This window comes from Anguilla anguilla, chromosome 9 (genome assembly GCF_013347855.1).
Source record: "Anguilla anguilla isolate fAngAng1 chromosome 9, fAngAng1.pri, whole genome shotgun sequence".
Classification (NCBI taxonomy): Eukaryota; Metazoa; Chordata; class Actinopteri; order Anguilliformes; family Anguillidae; genus Anguilla; species Anguilla anguilla.
The window spans coordinates 22,726,444-22,748,727 of NC_049209.1; the positions used below are offsets into that span (position 1 = coordinate 22,726,444).

The 22,284-nt window shown below is 44.3% G+C and overlaps 1 protein-coding gene across 4 annotated transcripts in view; it reads left to right on the top strand.

Annotated features, from left to right (window-relative positions):
- The window catches only part of pknox2 (pbx/knotted 1 homeobox 2), a 68,842-nt gene that overhangs the window by 10,041 nt on the left and 36,517 nt on the right, over positions 1-22,284 (top strand). For all 4 annotated transcript variants that reach the window (XM_035434048.1, XM_035434046.1, XM_035434049.1 and 1 more), the window contains exon 2: positions 11,339-11,417. The gene's annotated coding sequence lies outside the window, so the exon portion shown is untranslated. The remainder of the gene's footprint in view (positions 1-11,338; positions 11,418-22,284) is intronic.

Below are 22,284 nucleotides of genomic sequence, written 5' to 3' on the forward strand. Positions count from 1 at the left end.
ATTCTGGCCCACAGTAGGGTTCTTGCCCCCGGTCTTGAGACGGCCTTTGAATAAATCCTCTGAGTCTCTCTCACACAGGGACACACACGTGGACACACACACACGGACGCACACACATGCGCGCGCTCTGTGTGAGCAGGCCTCACGCAGGGCCTGTAATCAAGGGCTTGTTGGGTAAACCGCGTGTCAGCGCTGATTTAGCTGGTGGTTACTTCTCCCAGCTTCTCCACACGTTGGGGTCGCTTCCAGTTAATGTCTGGCAGGTCCGCAACACCTTTATTTCTTTTTCTGTTCCCATCCTTTTCCTGCTGTCGTTTTTTGGATTAGCACACAGGGGATTGAGCTGTGCCCTTCCTTTACCAGAGAAAATAAAAACAGTGAGCTGGGGAAAGGACCGCGCATGGTCAGGTTCATGGACCGTGGCCCTGCACGACTCGAAGTGCATGCCTGCATCACCTGACGAATGCCACGTAAGACGTTACGGAAAAGGCAGATTGCGTTTTCTTACTGGCTTTATAGCCGTGAAAATACAGAATGTTTCCTTTTCACGTTGTTAATATTCTGGGGACCAGTAAATGTGCCAATTTGAAACATTGCCCAGCTGAACTTGAGTTTGAGTGTTGACATGATTGGCTTCCTGCTCATAATAAATTAGGGGTGTATCTGAACCTGAATGCTCCGTTGAGATATGCGCAGATAATGTATTGCACATTCCTGCAGATATTTATATTTTGCCAAAATTGACCAATGATATTCAAGTTCTCTTTTTTCAGTCATTGGTAAGTCATGTTACTACAACAAAGAACTTCACTATTAATACCATTATCATCTTTGTCATCATAAACACCTTCATCACCTTCATTATCATTAATGCAATCCCCATCATGTCTTCATGATGATGAAATTGTGCTTGTCGAATGGTTTTTTCAGCAGGGGAGTGACCAGCTTACTTGCTTCCTTAGCTAGCTAGTGACAGCTCCACGTCCACATTTTTTACTGACTATTGACGATGGATTCTGAAGTAGAATAGCTGAAATAGTTGGGGTTGGTAGAGATTTGACAGAGCTGCTTTTCCCCACAGTACCTGCAGTATCTTGTGTGGCCAGAGCACTAGTGTTGCGCTGACACAAACGGTTGTAAAATGTACTTGTATGTAATTGCTAATTTAGAACATCTAGCTCAGTGTTGTTTGTAAAATACATTTAAACAAAGAAAGGGCCTGTTATAATACTTAATGATTAGCGTTATGTCAAAGTTTGGTGCATTGAAAGCATGACAGCTGCAATGTCAATGTACATTAGGCAGGAAAATGGCCAGTTTTTCTCTCAGTTAAGCCACACCCATTTATAATACAAATACAGATAAAGATCTTTTTAGGTTGAACAGATAGTGGTGTTTCTACACACCCATAATATACATGGACATACTGTATATGATGTGAATGTGCAATTCATGTCATGTTTTATTATTTTTTAATATTTATTTATACATTTGTGTGTATTATACTCCTATGAATCTTATTAATCTGACTATAATTTGAGGGGCCATATGCTAACTTCAGGACTATTATTATGTCCCAGTAATTATCTTGTATTTAATTAATTAAACATTAACATTTTTATGTTACCAATGGAATTTTCATTTTAAACATAAATATTATGTTTAAAATATTATTTCTTTATGCAAAATGAAGGTAATACATTTACCTCAATTAAATTAAGGTTTTTAAAATTTAATTAGAAACATTCCAATGTAGAAGAAGATTAGGTCCCCTATTCAAGGAAGCAGGCTTTACACCTTTCAGTTTTTCATCTTTACATCTTTGAATTGCCTGCTGGAAGACTTGTAATTGTGAAACAAATTTGAAAAAAATAAATAAAACAGCTTCCGCCCATCAGTTTTGTCTTGCTTTTCAATCGTCATGACAACCGAGTAAGAGGTGCTCCCTGAGGCTGCTGAACCACATCTCTGGTGAATATGGAGATGGAGAGACACCCCTGCATTCCCTGTAGCACGCGGAATAGGCAGTAAGGTAAAAGTAAATGAACCCCTCCATTATTTCTGTCCGTAAACTCCACTTCGACGGGCTAGATGTGGGGTTTAAATCTCCAGATGAGGAAACGTACCGTTGGTTTTGCAGTGCACCCTGGACACTCATAAAAGTCATTCCGTCGCTGTCTTTCCACCCTTCTCCATCTTGCGGCTGCAATTTACCAGTGCAAAACCCCTGTTTCAGAGGTCTGTCATCCAAATATTAGCCTGAACTTTTGCCTTTTTATAAATCTGCAGATTTACCATGAATCTGGTCTCCTCAGTAAACAGTGGATTTTGTGACTGCTTCTCTCAAGTTTCTCTTCAGCCTGGTAGCTCAGTTTAATTTCAGAAGAAGCTATAATTGTCTCAGAGTGTGAAGAGTAATTAGAACGTTACCATTCGGGCCCCTATAGTGAGGTTTATTGTTCCAGAAATTACCACCATCTTGCTACCCAACATCATACTCTTGAAAACAGTGACTTGGGATTGTTACAGAGAACTGGAGCAGTTTATGTTTGTGTAGTTTTCATCTTGAAGTGTGTGTACTGTCAAACTAGCATAAAGTAGCCACAGGATCCGGGGCTCGTACTGGTTGAAAACATAAATCTGCCTCTGCTCTCCAGGCACAATCGCGGTCGCAGATTCTCTGCGGTATGCAGCCACGTTTTAAGCGTACCGATGTTTCGAGCTCCCCGGCGTTTGCGCCAGCGAGCTCGTTTTCTTGGCCCTGTGCTCATAGCGGTAATGCGGGTCGGTGTTGTGCGTTCACCGTGGTAATGGGCCCCCTAGGTGCTGGTGGCGGCCCTGGTCGTTGTCGGTCCGTTGCCAACTTGGGTCCATAAGCGGAGCTGAACCCAGGTCAGTGGCAGCAGCGCAGAAGGGGGCAGCGGTGGTGGTGGTGGGGGGAGAATCAGTTTCACAGGTTGCACAGCGTGGGGAAGGGGAAGGGAGAGGGTGGGGTGGGGGCATTGGGGGGGGAAGGATAGACGGGCGCCGTCAGTGATACTCCACATCAGAGAACGAGGCCACATGATCTCTTTGGACGGCACACTTCGCAGACAGGCGTGTGCACTTAAATTCACGTCTCTGCTTGCCATGTGGCCAGATTCCAGCAAATAGCCTCTCTTTTATATGCCTAATAACATTCTGCATGTGAAATACGATTACTGAAATAAAGCCGGGCATCGAAAAATCCCCAAATTATTGTGAATTTGAGAGCCATTTCCTCTTTTGAATATTAGAAGGATGTGTGGTTCATGGACAGAGATGGAATTAAATACATTATCACAATCAATAGGAGCAAAAACCCAGCAATTGTAAAAGTCATTGATGTAAAATATAAATTTAAGAAATAATTCCTATTATTTAGTCAGTGAGGACACAGGCCCACAGTCATCACTGTAAATTGATAACTCATATTCAGTCATTCCTGACTGTAGCATCACTTTCAAGGGCAGGAAGTTATGAGGTGTCCTTCTGTAACAGAAAGACATCGGCGGTTTTGCCTTACAATCCGCCCAGCTCTGCGGAAACGGTTTTTAGTTCAGCAGCGTTTGAACATCCTGGCGGAGTGTTGGATTTTTTGGAATGCGCGCTTGTGTTTTTTGGCGACTCGCATTCACCTTCAGTCAAACCCCAGGGTAGCCTGGCGGGACAAACGGTCATTTCCTGTGTCTCATACCTGTGTGGTGACGGACTCCTCCACCGCAGCGGTGGATTGGAAGCGTTCGCGACCGTCAACAGCCGCTTTCCAGGGGTTGAGTTAATGCGGCCTCTTTACTTCAGGAGAAGTTGGAAGCTCTGGCCCGGCTCTGTCGCATCCTGTCCAGAATCCAAGGTCGCAGGAGGAACTGATGTACGAATGCGGCAAGTTTCCTCATTCAGCGGAGTTGAAAAGAGCAAGCGTGCTGTTTGCTAGTTTTTTCCTTCATTAAATGCAGAATCTACATATAAAGTTACAATGGCCTGGATTCAATCAGTACTTGGCTTTAACTTGGACGTATAATTAAGGTGCTTATTTTACCAATGCAAACACAATTTAAACATTGCGACTGAGTCGAAACCAAAGGACAAATGTTGGTTGACTCATGGCCAATCTTTCTGCTGTGAGGAGGCTGATATACAGAAAACAGATTCGTTGAATTGTGATGCAAGCTAGATGGCCACTTTTATGGAGCCAAATCTATTAGAATGCATGACCTCGGAGTAGCTCTCACACACTGTCCCCAAGGCCAAAAAGTAAAACGTACAGCGTTCAGCACGGCACCGGGGCAACGGAGTACACAGGCACTTGGTTCCCTGCCATGTGCACGCAAGAACACCATGAGCTCCGAGGGTATCCACGGTGGCCTTTCAGGAAGAGGGCGACCGTGGGGGACGAGGAGCCCTGTAAATGCCACCTCGCCCGAATCGCGGGTCGGCAGCAGCAGCCCGAGGACGCGGCGGTTTTGGGGGCCGTCCGCTCGGCTCTCCGCCCCTGCGGCGGCGGTCCTCGTGCTGGGTCGTTTGAATGCCGGCTGGTGTCCCTTGTACCCGAGCTCTCCCTGGACGTCCCTGCAGAGGGGTATTTATAAACTCTCAGAGACACGGAGCAGAGCCACAGCGGCTCTCTGCCCTCCGTGCGCTCATCCCTGAAAAAAAAACAGATGAGCAGGGTTAACCCCTTCCTGCCCGGCCAGTCCCGATCTGGAAAAACCGAGGCAAAGGTCATCGTCCGTCGTGGCCTCCAGCAGGGAGGGGGGGGTCTTGTGTGTGTGTGTGTGTGTGGCGGGGGGGGGGGGCATGGGCTTTGGAGGGATTCCTTGCAGCCTTGCCAGGGAAGCAACCTCCCTTTGGTTCAGGTTCACCGCGTTTTCCTGTGCTAGACGAAGGGAAAAATAAACAGTACCTTGGATGTTTGTACAACCAGAAAGACGAGGGGGAAAAAAAGACAAAAACGGGGAGAAGCTGAAGCCCAGCCGGTACAGGACATCGGCTCCGGTGATGGTGGCGCCGCTCGCTCGCGGTGCGCTGCCGCGGCTACGGCTCGGCCGAAGGCTGACCGCGGCACATTCGCGCCAAGGAGCTCGACGAAAGCTTGCGGTCCCCGTTCTCCCTCGTATCTCATTCCCGACGTCCCGGGACAGGAAGCTCAGGGGGCAGAGATGCCTGGGTGTGGGCCCAGGTCCAGGTTGGGGTGTGTGTGTGTTCTGGCGCCGCGCCAGGTCCCTCCCTTCATAAGTGAAAGAGCATATGAGTCGGTCTGAGAGAGGCTGCGTGTAATTATTCAGGGCTAGAGCACATATACACAAAAAGGAGCAGAACATTGCACAAAGCTGTGGTAATCGCCTGCCCCCATGCCCTGTGCAGCTGTTGCTTATTTGACTGGTTGCTTGTTGGTTATTGATTGGAAAAAAAAAAATCAATAACCAGAAGACGGAAAAGTCGTAATCCTGGTTGGACTGACTCAAAGCTGATTTAGTTATCTGAAGAAAAAGGTCTTTTCAAAAAGAAAAAGACAGTATTAATTTGGCACCATAGTTCTATAATTGTAAGAATTTCCTAAAGTAGTTGCACAATTTTGATTGAACAGAGGGGTCACATTACTGTGGCGTGGTGCTGGATTCTGTTTGGAGGGATTAAAAAAAAAATCGAATAGCTTGTTCTCTTAAAGAGACATGCCGAGTTTTGATTGAATCAAGGTGCTTGTGAATTGCCAGATTCCTTTTTCGAAATGCTGAGGGGGTTGGATCTGTGCTGTAAGTCACGGTACTTTCAGGCTTTTGGGCTGAAGATCGTGTAAACACTACAGAAGTGGATACGGTAGACCTGCATGCACTCTGGAGTGACGAACATTCTCAGGGTATGGCCGGTTCGTGTGCTTGAGTCCGGTCATAGAAGTGAGCGCTGCTACCCCTTTATCTTGTACGTTTAATCTGTCTTATTTAATCCACTGTGAAAAGGCTGAAGTTTCCAGTGTATCTGTTCTAAAACAGAGAGACTGGCAAAAGTGGATGATGTTGGCTGATCTATAATTTATTGCTTCTGCTCATCCCTGTTCTAAAACCTGAAATATCCATTGGCTGTACAGTCTGCCTTTTAAGTGCTGTGGAGCAGGAGAGGGGGCTTTTTGAAAGATAAGGAGTGCAAGACTGGAATGGGAAAGAAAAACAATATCAATCCTACCTGACTCATCCTTTCACTCATGAATATTTTTAGCAGTGAAATCCGTTCCCTGCTTGGCCGTGCGGCATTTGCATATGAGAGAAAGCCTCTTTTCTTATTGAGACCAAGACCTGACATCTCGGATGCAAGGAAATCAATATTCCGATGGCAAATGGGAACAAAACTAAAACCCATCTTTAGAGTCACTTGACTGCACTTGGTTTCTGGTATTTTGTTGGAGATTAGATTGGCGGTGCACAGAGAAAATACATAATGAAGTTTCTGAATGCGTCCTTTCAGTTTTATGTGTTTCGTGTTGTTTTACCACAGGTTTAACACATCAGTGTTTGCCTCTAGTTGTCTGGTAAGACTCATTTTTGAACACACTTGAACTGAGGTGTGTGTGTATGTGTGTGTGCCTGTGCGTGAATGTGCCTGTGCTAGTGCTTGCAGTGTACCCTGTGCTGAGACTGGCACAGCTGCCTGCATCAGCTGCTTCCTTATTTAATGTAGAGAATAAACCCACCAGTGATGCCAAGCGGGTCCAGTTACACCCGCAGGAATACCGGCCATTGTCCTCTGAATCCCCTTAATTCCCTGGAATTCTGCCCACCTCCCCCACTTCATCTAAACACCACCAAGACTTATGGCAGACTGAACTGATACATCTCTAACGACTGTGTGTGTGTGTGTGTGTGTGTGAGAGAGAGAGAGAGAGAGAGTGTGTGCACACGTGTGCACGTGTGTGCTTGTGGGAGGAGAGAGAGAGTGAGAGAGAGATACACACTTAAAAATACTGCATTAAAATTCAGTCCCAATCAGGTGTTTTCCTTTCAGTTTGAGCATGTTGAGTCATTTCTGGTTTTTAAAATAATGCCGAATAAATCTATGCCAGCATATTGCATAAAGGTACAGCAATCACCTTTACCTTCTCCCATTTAATTCAGTCTCCAAATGTTAAAATAAAATAAAAAAATAAAGTCCCTATTTTAACAAAACAAACTCTTAGGCCTGAAAGCAAGACGCTTTCTCAGACAGTGTGCGAAGGTGAGAGCATAGTGTTAAAACATGAGGCTAAACAAAGCCTTTCATCAGTGGAAAATATGCTTGTGCACTGGCTTAGGTAGCAGCATGGCTACTTGCACTGCTCATTCATTCAGTAATAAGAAGGTAGCAATTAGGTTTAGTTTATAATTAACTGATGTTAATTGTTTATATCTGTTGACTGGAAGTCTCCAGCACAGTAATTTTCTATTAATGTATTTAATAGTAATTCTTGGGTAATTGTCCAGTAATGATTTTCCCCAGGTGGTTTTCAGGCACTTGTAGATATGACAATTGGATTCTAAATTCCCCAGCACAGATTGTAATTGAAATTCCTTCACAAAGTTTATGACACAAAATAACTTTGACTTGGATAAGTAGACATATACCCTGCTACATAAACAAGAGCACAAAATAGGGGCAGGTTTGGATTTTAGAAAAATAGCATTGTAACAAGCAATTAGTTAAAATCATTTCTATTAATTTTATTGGAATAGAAGCGCTGCATATAACCAATAGTAAACCTCTGTAATGATCTGACAGACTGAATAATTGCTCCTATTTTTGAGTGATATTCATCATGGCACTTATGGGTATGATTTCACACCTTCACCCCTGTGACAACCCCAAACCATTGTACCATACTCTTGAGCTTGAATCTCTTAAACAGCAGAAAGACAAAAAGTATTTTTTCTACTTTTCTACTTGAAATAATTTTATTCTTTCACACAGAGCTCCTGCAAGTGGTGCAAGATGTTTGAAGCTCCCTGCATGACCATCGCTGTAAGCAATGAGAACATAAATACTAACTGCTGCTTGTGTTCAAATGGAGAGGGAAGCACTGTTTGTATTTTTATAGCTAGCAGATCACGACACGGAGCTTCACGTGAATAGACCTTACATAAAATAGACATAAATGCACTGACTTCAGCTGTACTGCGAGTTACTGTGTGCAAGACATGATCATGTGGAACATGCATGGTAGACAATTCGTTACTGGAGGAGTCCTGTTATGATTATTCCCAGGTGTCCCTCACAGTCCTCAGTCTCACTTGATTTTTCTTTGCCAAAACCCCAGAATCCTTTGCCGACCTTATAATGAGACAATAGGAACTTCTTTGACACTAAACGAACAGAAAATTTACTGTTTCCTTGTCAGTCCAATGATGTCAGCGACTGTACACAGTAAATCACCGTGGAACTAATAGCGAGTTTTTGGGGATCACAGCAATGACATTGGACTTGAGGATGGTTTTTTTTTTTTTTGGATGAAAGAGGCACGCTTCCCCTTATCCTCGCTGATGAAATTCAGCTGGCTGTGGTATTTAAAGTTCAAATCTGCCGGGCCAATTCTTGGTTCTTACACATGAAGAAGCAGTACAGCGCTGTTTACAGAACGATTGTACACGGTCGCCTGTCTTCGGTTTTTGAGGGTGGAGGCAAACAGGGTGCGTGGCTTACCTTTGATAGAAACTTAATTGCCCTCTTTTGAGCGTTCAGCATTCCAGGCACTGAAAAAGCGCAGTTCTGTCTTCTTGTGTTTTATGGAGATTAAATTACAGCACAATGTCACTTACTTTATTAGAACAGAGAGGCTATGAATATGAATCAGCCTGCCGTTGTCATGGTAACATGAAGCCCTAAACCTCACAGCAGCTGTTGTTATCGCAGACTTTGAACAGCTGGGGGGCTATTGTTGGCAAGGGATTGTGGGAAATGAGTCCAGGCACTCCGGTTTCCCAACCCTGACCTGTGTCAGTGGTGGGACACACTGAGTGAGCCCCTATCTCTGAGGTCCTTATGTGTTTGTGTTTTTGCTGCGTTCTGTGTGCGAGCCATTGCAATCAGCTTCCTTCGTGCTTCCTTGTCCATTAATAGTCTCAGTTTCATAATCTTGGCTGCACTTTTGTCTTCAGATTCATTTTAATATATCATTACATTATGGGCAAGATGATTATTTTTATTGCACACTGATAAAGGCTTACAGCTAACATGTTTGTGTCTTCTTAATGCAAACAAGAAATGTGTTTTATAGAAACTTCGCAGAAGACACTTTTTTCCATTTTGAGTGTGAAATGCTTTTATCCTGATGAATGGCTTAATTCTGGTGAAGGCAACGCCAAAGGACAATGTAATCGTTATCTAATTAAAAGAGTGCGGTAGTCATTCTTATAAACAGATCAATAATGCTGAGAAGACTACTGCATGTTTTTTGGCAGTAATAAAATGTCAACATCTCAACTAAAAAAAAAAAAATCAAATTTTCTCTAAAACTTTGATCAATTATACGTGTTTAATTTGTTTTTTTTTTCACGCCTAAGGTATAAGGTACTGTGGCGTTGGCTCAATAAGCAGTTTTAGCAAAAAATATCCAGTGAGTCATAGCCGATGAATAAGCATGGCTACAGACACAGCTGCCATTTCTCATTGTTTAACAAATATCTGTGCGGTTTGTTTAATCCGGATGAATATTCAAATATTGAAACTGCAATGCAGCTAATTCAACTGTGAGTAACATCGTGACAGACAGGAAGGAGGAACATATTTTCAAACGCTCCCAGAAAAAAAGCTCCTTTTATGAAACGTTTGAAAGGAAAACAAGAGGCATAACGGAACGGTTTTCCACCGCGGCTCTGTCGTCTCCTGCAGTCGCTCCGAGCGCCGCTTCTGGTGCTCTGCGTGCGGCGGGAGGACTGCGTCCGTAAAGCTGTGGCTCAAAATACATCCAGAGTTAGCAGTTACCTGCATAAGGGATCGCGTATATCCAAAGAAGGGAGAGCCCAGTTATGTGGCCAGAGATTCTTCAATGGTGAAATTCCTAGGGAGGGATCTGCATTCCATTTGGAAGCTCTTATGTTTCCTCCCCTGGGGAATCACTGTGTCAGGACTGATATTTCATAACTTAACTATGGATATTGGACAGAAAATTCTAATTCTCGCCATCTGAGACACTGGTTGACTAATTCCACCATCTGAACCACGCCGCCTTGAAAAGACAGTATGTAGAATTTCCTAATTAATTTTTGGAGTGCCAGCGCAGGATTATGGGTGTAGCCTGTCTGGGCTGTTGCAGTATTTGGAATGATCACAGTAAAACCAGAGCAAAATCAGAGTTGGAATAACAGAGGAATGTAGTGCTGAAATCGTAAGGTCCTTGTGTGCACATTCAATATTCACAACATTAGCTGGGTCAGGAGGGCACGTTTAAGGGAGTTTTCCCCCTCTGTTCGACTTAATGAAGAATTCCTCGACAGTGGGAGATTTTGGTGGTCTGATCCTGACACTCTGAAAAGTGAAAGTCGGGGGTGGGTTCCTGCCCCCCTTCCTCAGACCAGCAGGGCCCAGTGTTTGTGTAGGGGCCGGGTGAGCAAGTAGAGCAGGCTGCTGCGGTGGGCCGGGGATCCAGGAATGCTAATGCTTCCTCTGCGGCTTGCGCAGAACATAGCGATTAGTCCTCCTGGCCCCCAGAGGGAGCCCCTCAGGCGCGGCTGGTTCTAATTCACTTTGACGTCAACAGGAAGGCCCAGCCCGTCTCTGGGGACTCAGGACTCTGGGCCTAACTGCAGATGAAGTCAGGACTTTGGGGGGGGGGGGGCGGATTACAGAAGGCTTAAATGTTTTCTTTTAACTATGGAGAAACCTGAGAAAACACCCCCCCTTCCCGAATCTCCCATCTTCTCGCCGTGACCCCGGCAAAGCTGGACCTGCAGACGCCACGGCCTCCGTCCTCACCGTCATTCATGCTGCTCTGTTCTTTTCCGCCTCCCGCCTCAAACACAGGCCCCATTGAGCCGGGCCAACGGCGAGTTAAAGCACGCTATCCCATTACCTCGCTAACTGTGCGCCAGAAAAACCCCTGGGGAAGATAGAGAGCACACAAAGGATTCGGGTGGGGGACAAAACAGAGAAAAAAGAAAAAAAAAAGTAGCATTTCTTCTCCAGCACTGCACTTTCAGCGCCAAAGACAAAGGCTATGAATAGTTACTGCCCCGGAATCATCTCGAGCGATCGCTAAATGTGAAATACGACCCCTCGCTGTGGCCCGCGTGTGTCTTTGGAGGAGATGGGCAAGGTGCATAACTCAAAGCTTGACTGTAATTCATCTGTTGTTTGGCAGGCTGCTGAGGAGAGGAAGGCGTTCTGTGGGGAAAACAAAGGCCAACATTGAAAGCTGTGTCGCTGAGGACAAGCCAACTGTGAGTTACGAGAACGATCTTCTCCCCGTCGCCTTCCACGCCGTCAGAGTTCGGCGAGAAAACCTGTCACATTTCACAGATGAAGGCTGCCGATTTTAAAGGAGCTCGCCGACTGAATATTGTTCTTTTTCTCCCAGCAGATGCTTGTTGACATTGATATCAATAATGAATGAGGCTGTAGCCCGCTTGTTGATGAAAAACGCGGCAGATTTTCCGCCAGCCGCATCATAGCGATGTCCCGTGCGTCAGGCGGCGTCTGACTGAATTCCCTCACTCTCTAGTCGGTTTGGTAGGGATTTGCTTTTTTTTTGTGAAGAGTCTGAGGGATGTTCGGTCTGTGATTTTGGTAGATCACAGAGCAGATTTGCCATATTTTATTCATCCTATAGAGCTGTAATACAGTAGGCGGCTTTGGAGGCTCGAGAGACTCGAGCTTTCATTTCACAGACCAGGGCAGTGCGCTGGACGGGCGTCTGCATGGGTGACGTGAGAAAAAGTGCGAACAGCGTTTTCGGCGACCCGGTGAACAGGCCGCCGTGTCTCTTTGTGCCCGTGTTCCTTAATTTGCATGCTCGGCTCTGTCCTTTGATGTTTGCTTTTAACGGCATTCCGATCCGAGGCGCTGTTTGTGTCTGTAATGGCTCGGCGACATAGGAGAGAGAGGCTGACTGCGGTGTGGGTGGAGTCAATTGTTGGGGGGGGTGGGTGGGTGGGTGGGGGGGGGTGGGTGTAATGAGGCCAGAGGCGAGGGCTACACCGTGACTGTGAAATGGCAGGAAGCAGGGGGCGAGGGGGGGGGCTAATCGTCACGTTGTCGGGGGGACAGAAAGTGAGGTGGGCTCCTTTAATTGAGTGCGAGAGCAGCTGGGTATTCCGAGCCATTTCCCTCCCAGCAGCTCGGGAGCGAGCCGCCTCCGTATCGTCCCCAGGCCTTTAATCGCTCCCGCCTCCCGCCTTTCCCAGGGCCCTGCCGAGCATTGTTTTATGGCTAATTTCGTTAGCCCTAACGAGATTTTGTTAATTAAATCTCTTTCCTGGCTGGAAACCCCTCTCTCTCCTGTCGGGCAGAGTGATTGTTTGTAGATCTTTTTAGACAAATAAACATTTTCGTTTGGAAAAGCCGGCGGGGAGACGGGATGGAGGGGAGGCTAAGGCTTGGCTAAAGCTCGTCGCTCCTCCTGTTTCACAGATAGCAGCCGGCTGCCATTCACCGGAGCCCCCAGGTTTCCCCTCCAACGTTCCCTGTGATATTAAACTGCCATCCATACCGGCCTCCTTCGTCTCCCCTTTAAAGACAGCCATACCATGATAAAGTCTCCTTATAAAGCTTGCTCAGTGACTCCTCCATCCGCGCTAAGCCGCGTGGAACATCTCCCCATTTCCCTGTCTTCAGTGAGCGATCAATGTCCACCGCACTAAAATCCCGATAAACATCACACGGTTTTCTGTGAATCCTGTATCTGACAAAAGCTGATAAGGGAATCTACTCTGGACCAGCGTACGTTTAATTATAATGCCCTCAAGGATTGCCATGGAGATGAATTCAATTTTACCTTTCTGTTACTTGCAGTGTACGAGAATTACTCTTTGTGGACGCCATTTAATTTGTCGTGTTAATGCCAAATCTAGTGTTATAGAATAGAAAGACTTCATTTTATTGAATTTTTTAAAGGATAAATTTGCATAATAGCATCAGTGTAATTGAAGACTTCTTTAATTTAATGCGGGACGAGGCAGGTTGTTGGTATTTTGAGGAAGTGCTGAAAGCAGTGTATACGCTGTTGACAGGAGCGGCTCTCCCACTGTGGGGCATCAGGAGACTTGCGTGCTGTTGTGGGAGTTGCCCTCCCCGCTTCCTGCTCAGAGGGCGACTGCTCACGGCCAGGGCCTCAGGCTCCCTCATCATCTCCCTGTGCGCTTCCAATCCTGTGGAATTGTGGGAAATATGCCCAGTCCTGTAAAGAGCCAAGCCCCCCCCCCCCCCCCCCCCCCCCCCCCCGCCCGCCCCCAACGGCCTCTGCTCAGATCAGGTTTCGTCCACCTGTTGCATGGCTTAGGCCATGGGGGAGTAAAGATGACTTGATGTCTGGCACTCCCTCCCCCTCGGAAAAAAAGCAAAAAAAAGCAAGAGCACTTTCGGTTCCCCGCTCATTTTATCTCTTTTCATCAGTTCTTAACTTTAAACAAACAACAGTTTCCAGTCCCCACTGCTCCCATTTTAGGTGATTCTGTTTAGGTAAGTCTACACAGTTTATATAGGCTGGCCTTGTTATTGGGTGTTTGGCAGAATTTGTTATGCTTACAGTATGATAAGAAATATTTGCACCGGGTCCATAATTTCTAATGAGATACGGCACGGCAGGTTGGGGGGGGGGTTTAATTTAGTCTAGTCCCAGTCTGGCCAGCATTGCTAGTTGGGTTATGCCTCTGTTGGCTTTATCTTTAATAGGTTTCTTTATGAAAATCTCTTCAAGGGCTTTGAATGGTGAAAAAACATTTTGATGATGCACCATTAACATTAAAGATTGGTTGGTATAACGATTAATTCCTTCTTTTATTTAGAGTTGGGAAATCACAAGAATGCAGGAGGAGGAATTAAGGTTTTTACTTTTTTCAATTCATCTCTATGTAATAAAGAAAATGAGCAATTATTGGTTCACTGCAAGCAGTTATACACGACTGTTATTGGTAGCAGTTATTCACAACGGTTTTTTACTAGCATAAATGCATGTAAAAAATATATTTTTACACAGTATGCATACAACTGCCTTACAGTCTGTATGTGCAATATTTGTAATATGACCACATCCTCACTATTGTTTGATGCATTTAAAATATATGGGTTCCAGTTGTTTTCACTCAACAGAAACCTGATCCATCTTCTCAAATGTATTTCATTAGAAAATTAGCACCCCGCCGCTGTCCTCTAATGGCCTCTGTTCACTGTTAATGCTGTGCAATTTGTCTTTGGCTCAGTCCTTAACTTTCACTTACTACTTTTTTTTTTTTTTTTTTAACACAGCCACTGCTGACCTGCTGACCATAATGTTTGTGTAAAACACTTGCAAACACGACTAAAATGCGCTCGCAAAGTGCAACGTAGTTATATTGAACAGAGCCGCCAGGATTTTAGCCCGATATAATTTTTATTTCCCAACACACACACAACCGCCCCCCCCCCCCCCACCTCCCCCGCTCAAAGCCTCAACCCAGCACCCCTCCCTCCATCTCCTCATTCAGTCTTTACCTCACCAAACACAATTCTAATTATGTTGATTTAGCTTAGCAGCCCCCCTCCTGTCTCAATGGAAGCTTATTAGTTTGAATATTTTTATTTATTCCCATTTCTTGGAGTCCCTGTCGGCATTTCCAATTACTCTCGCCGCTCGGCTGTAATTGCCTCCATGCTAATGGCCGCCAGACAATCGTGCTAAATGAGGTGAGGCCGAGAGGCTGTGCGCCCGACTTCATTAGGAGCTAATGGGATTTTATTGGGCGACTGAAGACCCAGCTCATCAAAAAGGAAGATGGAGAGAAAACAACACAGATGGGGGGGAAGAGCCAAGGAGGGCTTTCTAGCGGGCTGCCATTTTTTATTATTTTATCACATTTTTATTTAATTTTTATTTTACATACACAATGAAGACAAAACAAAACTTCAAAGCAAAATCCTATCACTTAATGGCGATGAACTCCAGAGGATAAGACTGCAAGTTAACAGCCTTTTTTTCGGTCTACCCACAATGCACCCTGTCCTTAATGTTAAATTTATTTATTATTTATAGATCCTTTCACATACTGCATTTGTGATTCATTTCAAATAACAGAAAGGTTACATCAGAAACAAGCAAACAGGCAAAAAACAAAACAGTATGTGCAAATTTGTTACTCAAAGTTATGAACATGGCAAACATCAATTTGACTGAATGCAAGTTTTAAGTTAACACATGCAATACAATAAGTGGTATATAACCGAATTTTATAGTAACTTAAGGATTTTATATAGTCAAGCCACATAAGAACAGTTTTTGGTCAAGACGTGAAAGTTCTTCGGTAGCATATTGTTTTTCGGAGTCGTTCACTTTAACAGTTGAGTTTTGTCATTACACTCAAATGTAGACTGATCCAAGTGAGCAAAAGCTGAAATGTAGATGTCTAGAGGGGTGGAAGTCTAGGTTGAGAGAAATCTTTACATAAACAGACTAGGATAATATAGCTCATATATGGCCCAGGTTTTACTTGGATATAGCCTGGCTATGTCCCAGTCGGCTAGATAACTCAACCAAATGTAGCCAGATATTCACCCTTTACACCGACTTTTCACCACAGAAATATTCACTGGGATTGAAAAGCGTGTTTTAAATGAGGTATCTTCCAAAGATGTATAATTTAATATTTTGTTTTATGAATAGCAAAAATAGGATGGTAACTATAGATGTCCTGTTTCATGTTACCAATGAATTCTAGTCGCCCACATGCAAACCAATGAATTTTGGTCGCCATCATTGTGTTGATTGTGCAGATTAGATGGACTAATTGTTTTATTGGGGAAAGACTTATAATTTTTCTAATTTATGTTGAGACTTCCCCTAATGCTCTTAAACTCAACGTGAGTAAATATATACAGTATATAATTTTTAAAATGAGTTATTGGAAAATATGGATTTCAAGCCACAGTATCACTACTACAGTTCATTTTGGGGTTCTGTGTTTGGTTGTTTTTTTAAATTAATGTCAAATCAATAATAATAAAAAAAACCTTATTCATTTCTGCGAAATGTATACTGAACAGAAATAACATCAATGTTCCCATCCCTGCACTGAGGCTCCAGTCTTCTGGCTTTGCCCAGCTAGAATTCACTGAGGTATATTGAGTGTGCTTTGACATCTTTGGGCACTATGTAAAGAGATATGATCAAGGTGTTTTGTTGCAAAGAAAAGTCTTTGAGAACAAGGCCTGAAGAATCGCAAACAAATCTACTTTGATTCTCTTTCAGAGTAAACCTATTAAGTCTATTAGCAGACTGAATGGTTATTGATAAGAGCTTTATTGACTGGCTTTATTCTGTATGGGGGAAATGCCCCCCTCCCCCTCCACACACGCACACAAACACACACACACTCTCTCTCAGCTTAGATAAGAACTGTAAAAATGTTAGGTTGTTGACTTGGATGGTTGAGAGCAGTTGGCCTCACAAAGTGCTGGATTCCACTTCCATAATTCAGATTTCTCAAATGCCTACAGGATTATTATCGCACATCACTTTGGGGTAATCTGTGTTTGCAGGGTGTTGAGGTTTGGACTACACATGTGGTGAGTGGCCCACAGTTTAAACACTAGCAACTTTCTCTCTCCCTGTTACCTGCATGTTCTCTCCCTCCTATACTGTCAAAGTGCCAGCGCAATCAAAATCATTATTTAAAAAAATGGTTATCTACGTTACACATAAAGAAATAACGAGACAACATGATATTAGTTGTATTACATATAAAGAGCCAAGAAAACAAATAGTATGCTATCATGCCTATTTTGTTTAGTTGCAAGCGATTTTGCGTTTTTTTTTCCCCACCTCATCTTTGGTGCGTTCCTCCAGTACAGACAGGCATACCTCAGAGGGACTATGAGCCAGAGAAGAGCGTAGCGCACATCGCTCTACTCCTGAAAGGACCATCGGCGGCGTCGGGACACGATAGCAGCTGGGAAGCGGCGGTCTTAGAGGAATTATTAGATTGGGAACACCCGTCATCGCTCACGCTTTAATTCGCCTGGCGATCTGAGCGCGGACACGGTCCGCTCGCCGCTCGATTCCGCTCGGCGGCCTCGTTGGCGCGAGAGCCGCGGGGTCCTGCCAGAAGCCGTTACGCGCGGAGCGAAGTAAAGCGTCCGCCTGCAGGAGGAATTAAGAGAGAGCTGCGGCAGACGCTGCGGAGGGGAAATCGCTTTCGGACCTGACTGAAAGGCTAAATGGCCGCGGCGCTGAGAGATCCATTTACGGAGCTCAGTGATCAGAAGAACAGACCGGCGATGGTCTGGAGCAGAATGAGTCATATTATTCAGACAGAATCAGGTTCAGTGTCATGGAGCCGTTCTTTATTTCGCCATCGACTTGGCGGTAGTTAAGTAACTTGAGTGACTTGTCTCATCCCTATAAAACTTCTAATTTTCATCTTTTTGTTTGCCATGAATTTTTAATACCGAGATAGGACTCGTGGACTGTGAAGTTAAGATCTTCTAGTTTACGTTACATTTTTGAAGCAACATAATCTTTCATTGAGCAGATGTATTTCTGGAATTTCTGAATGATCTCACGTTAGAAAAGGGTCAAATAAAAGTTCATGCAGGTATGTGTATTTAATTCCCTTTTTATGGACAAAGAAAAATGGAAGCACATGAACTGGAAAACTGAGAAGCATTCGGCTGACATTTAGTTCCCCTGAAACGCTGCTGTAGAGCGAGGGACACCTGCTGCTCAGGTACTGCACGCCCTGGTAGGGGTCTGCTCACTGGCTGCTCTGCTCTTGCCCGAGTTCAGCTTGCATGCTGATGCCTGTGTGTCATGGAGTGTGGCTGCGTAGGCCCTCGTTGAGGCCTGGTCCCGGAGTAACAGCTGTACTGCAGCTGCCAGTGGCTCATGCTGGGGAAGAGCAGCGCAACCCTCCAGGGTCAGAGCTGTGGTATGTCGGTTTCCGTGGCAACCGGCGGAGGGCCCGCGCTCTCAGAACAATCCCGCTACTCAGCGCGGGACTCTCCGTCCTGAGCTCAACGCAAGGGAATGTGGCGCTCTCTCCCCCAAATGGGAAACGGGAGAGAGCGAGAATGAGAGGGAGAGAGAAGGAGAGAGAGAGAGAGAAAGAGATATAGTGAGAGACAGAGATGGAGGGAGGCCAGCACGGGCCTGACAAAACAGCAGTTGTCATGTAAACCCTCCCCCTCCTTCTGCCCTGTTCCTTTCACCCCCCTCCTCACCTCCATGTTCCCTACTGGGAGGCACTTGAGTCAACCTTATCTCCAGACTACAGAACTGGCAGCCAGGATTTTCTGCAGAGTAAAAGTGACTTAATGGACTTCTCTTCCTTATTTGGTGTTTTGTTGTGTCTGCTTTCTTCCAGCTCTGACCGTCCATTGACTGGAAATCCATCTTATTGGCCCAATTGACATAAGCTAGACAATGACTGATCGGTATGCTACTATGTACTTTTTAAAGCAATTTGTTAAAAATGGTGAGTGGTCAATGGTAATGAGCTGCATTGTATCCCAAAAAAAGCATACACTATTCATGCTAGAATGGTTTCTCAAATTACCAAAATTTTTTAATTCCTCAAAAGGATGTGTCAAAATCAGTATTGGCACCCCTGTTCTCAGTACTTTGTGCACCCTCTTTTCACAAGGGTAAAACTTCTGAGTTGTCTTCAATACTGTTTTATGAGATTGGTAAATATATTGGGGGGAGGGGTCTTTGACCATTCTTCCATGCAGAATCTTTCAAGGTACTTCAGATCCTTTGGTCTGCAGTCCTCTTCAAGTCACACCACAGATGTTTTATTTTTGAGGTTTAAATCTGGAGACTGAAATGACACTTACATAAAACCAGTTGTTATGGTCAAAAGAGGCAATAACTGAGTTTCGTTTTTTGTGTCATGCACAACAGCGGTGGGGGTTTGGCAGTGGAAAATGGTGCTTATGTTGAAAAGAACATCATACCTACAGTGAAATATGGTGATGGATGTTTGATGCTGTGGAGTTGTTTTTGCATCTTCTCGTCTTGCAGCTCTTGTTCTGGTCAATGGAATCATGAACTTCAGGAAATACCAAGACATTCTTGACGAAAACCTATTTTAAATTATTTTGTTTTAAAGCGGTAATAAACCATATACGATATTACCTTCCTTCTCACAGTAATAAACAGAAAATATTGAATTAGTGAAAATGTTGCTAGTGCAGCGATAAGTGGTTTACCTGAAAAGAGGGTGAATTGTACAATGTTGACCTTTAAAAAATGCTGGGCTATTGATCACTCTACATCACACAGCATTTCAATATACAGGCCTACCTACTTCAAATAATTTAGAGAGAAATAAATGTTTGGATGAAAAAAAAACTGCCACAAAAATAGAAAAAAGAAGAAAATCTGCAAACTAATGTACACGCAATTATTTTGTACGCTGAGTGAAATAGAGACAGAAAAGAGGGATGCGCAGTGGGTTTCCATGGAAACAGGATTCCTGCGAAAAGGTCACTAGCAGAGGCAGCTTCAGGAAGACTGCTGGAGGATTATTGGGGATTTGGCGATGAGTAAAAAAAAAAAAATCATTTTATTCTCCTTTTATTTTCTGACGAGGGGGTGGACGATGATGAAAACGCGGAAATTTGAATAGCGCAATCGCATCGCCCAAAAACGAGACAAGGACTCTTTTATTTATTTATTTTTTTTTTTTACCTCTCTTTCTTTTTTCCTTTTGAAGTCAATTTTTAAAGAAAGAGTGGAAGTGGCCGGCGACGCTCGCGCTTGGCTTTGTGCTCGCCGCTGATACGCACTCGTCTGCCCCCTCAATCGCTCTCGCTTCCCTCCTCTCCCCTCCCTCTCAAGTCAGTTTAATTAAGTCAGTCTCGCTGGCATGGCTGACAGAGATAATTGGAGTGGGGTTTGGATGCCATTCGCTGTAAATGTCGCCCGCTTTTCCTTTTCTTTCCTTCCCCCCCCTCCATCATCTTTTGCCGTTGCGTTCACACCCCTGTGTCGCCTCTCTCTCCGTTTTATTTCCAGACGGAAAAGGTCGCCCGACGCGACGTAATACGTAAGCTATTTTAGTCTGCACGTTAAAAGAATGGGTGAATGTATATGACTAGCAGTACTGTTGGTCAGAGGAAGCGTGCGTAGGAAAGCATTTTAACGTACGGTTCCTTCGGTATAGACTTGCCTTCTTGAAGGCCTAGAGCGCATAGTTCCTGGTCTAATGGCTCACAGTCACTTGGCACAGCATGGGCTAAGATATTTTGGGGGATGGTGCTATTCCCCGTCCCCCAATAAAATACACCCGTGCCTGGAATATCCAGGATAACAGCGTGGATCTGTGGCACGGGAACCGGAGCAGCAGATTCAAGTCCTGTGAAAGCACTGCAATGTGAGGGACTTAACCTCAGCTCCTTCAGTAAATATTCAGCTGTATAAATAGCTAACGTGCAACGTATTAATGCTGCCACCCTGGATGCAGGCACCAGCCCACACAAATAAACAATGAAAATGCAATGGAACAACACACCCAGTACTGTACTGTATTCTGCTGAAAAGAACATTTATACTTTGTGCAAGAGCATCTGTCCACAAGTTACCGGTCTGAATCATGCTGCAGACATTGCAAGTTAGCTACGAACAATTATGCAAACCCACATATGCTACAAGCAATTATGCAACAGACAAACTCGAGAGAACATGCTGTACAAAAATGCATACTACAGGTACAGGTGCACAATACATACTGTATACTGTCAAATGGATCTTCTTACTGCAGAACCCTCCCTCCTACACACACACACACACACACACAAACACACACACACACACACACGCTTGTAATGGATCCCCCCGTTACAGAGCACTACACAAATGCAAACACTTCACATGGATCTGCTTATGCCAGAAAAACCATGCACACACACACACTCACACACACACACACATTCGCAAATGCAAACACACACATACACTGTCTGAGGGATGTGCCACACACAGACGCACACAGCATCACAGGCACGTATAAAAGGTACAGCTGAGGCACAGACAGGCTACAATCAAACATACATATGCAAGAGCAGAAAAACATAAAGCTATTTCCACACCTTCCATTGCATCCTCACCCTGTCTGTGCTTTGCTCTGTGAGTGCACACCTCAAGGACTCAGAGCCCTGGAGTCATTCACTACAGGGGACCTCCACAGGAGGGTCACGCTGCGGTCAAGTGTGGCTTCCCTCAGACGCAAACCCTTCGGCTTTCGCTAAAACGCGTCTCCCTGTCCGTCAGGTGCAGCCAATGGTAGAGGACAGGGGACGGATGATTGGTGGAATGGTTTCCCAATCGCATCTCGAAGTTGGCTCCTCCAATAGGATGAGTCCAAATTATTTAATGGCAGGGCACATGTATGCTGTTAGCATGTTGAAAGCTTAATCTTCTGTTCTTAAAATGCTAATTAGAAAGAGCTAAGTATAAGCAAACGGTACACATTTTGTTTTGGACAAAAATCTGATACAGTGAAACATTTTAGTATACTTTAACTGCACAGATCATTCTCAAAGAAATGGGTTTGACAATGAAGGGAGGTGAAGTCGTTAATTTCGTATTTTAATTTATTTATTAATTTATTGACATAATACAAGTGTCTTGAATGACAAAAACATGTTGCAGTGAAAATACTTTCAAAAATATTATTTATTTTAATTCTTGAGATTAAGACCAGTGACTCATGTCCCCTGCAGGGGACAAAAATGAATTACCAGGTTTTTAGGACAATATATAGCATAACTACCTTTTGAGACTAAAAATGCAGAGATTCCACCTAATCCAAACAAGCCCTAAATGATTGATGATTTCTTTAATACCGGCAAAGTGGGATGTGTGTTTGGTGCAAATTACAACTTGTTCGATTTACCTTAATGTGGCCTAAAGTTAACTTTATTTTGCACTTTCCTAAACTAAAAAACACCAAGTCTAAATATTTTTATACAGTGGACTGACTTAAATTTGAATGCACATGCTTTGCTATTATGCATGTGACACAAAAATGCCATTCTTAACATAATACTTGTGGAAATGGACATGCGCCTACATGATTTGACATAGACAAGGCATGTGCATACAGAAATAAGTCTAAT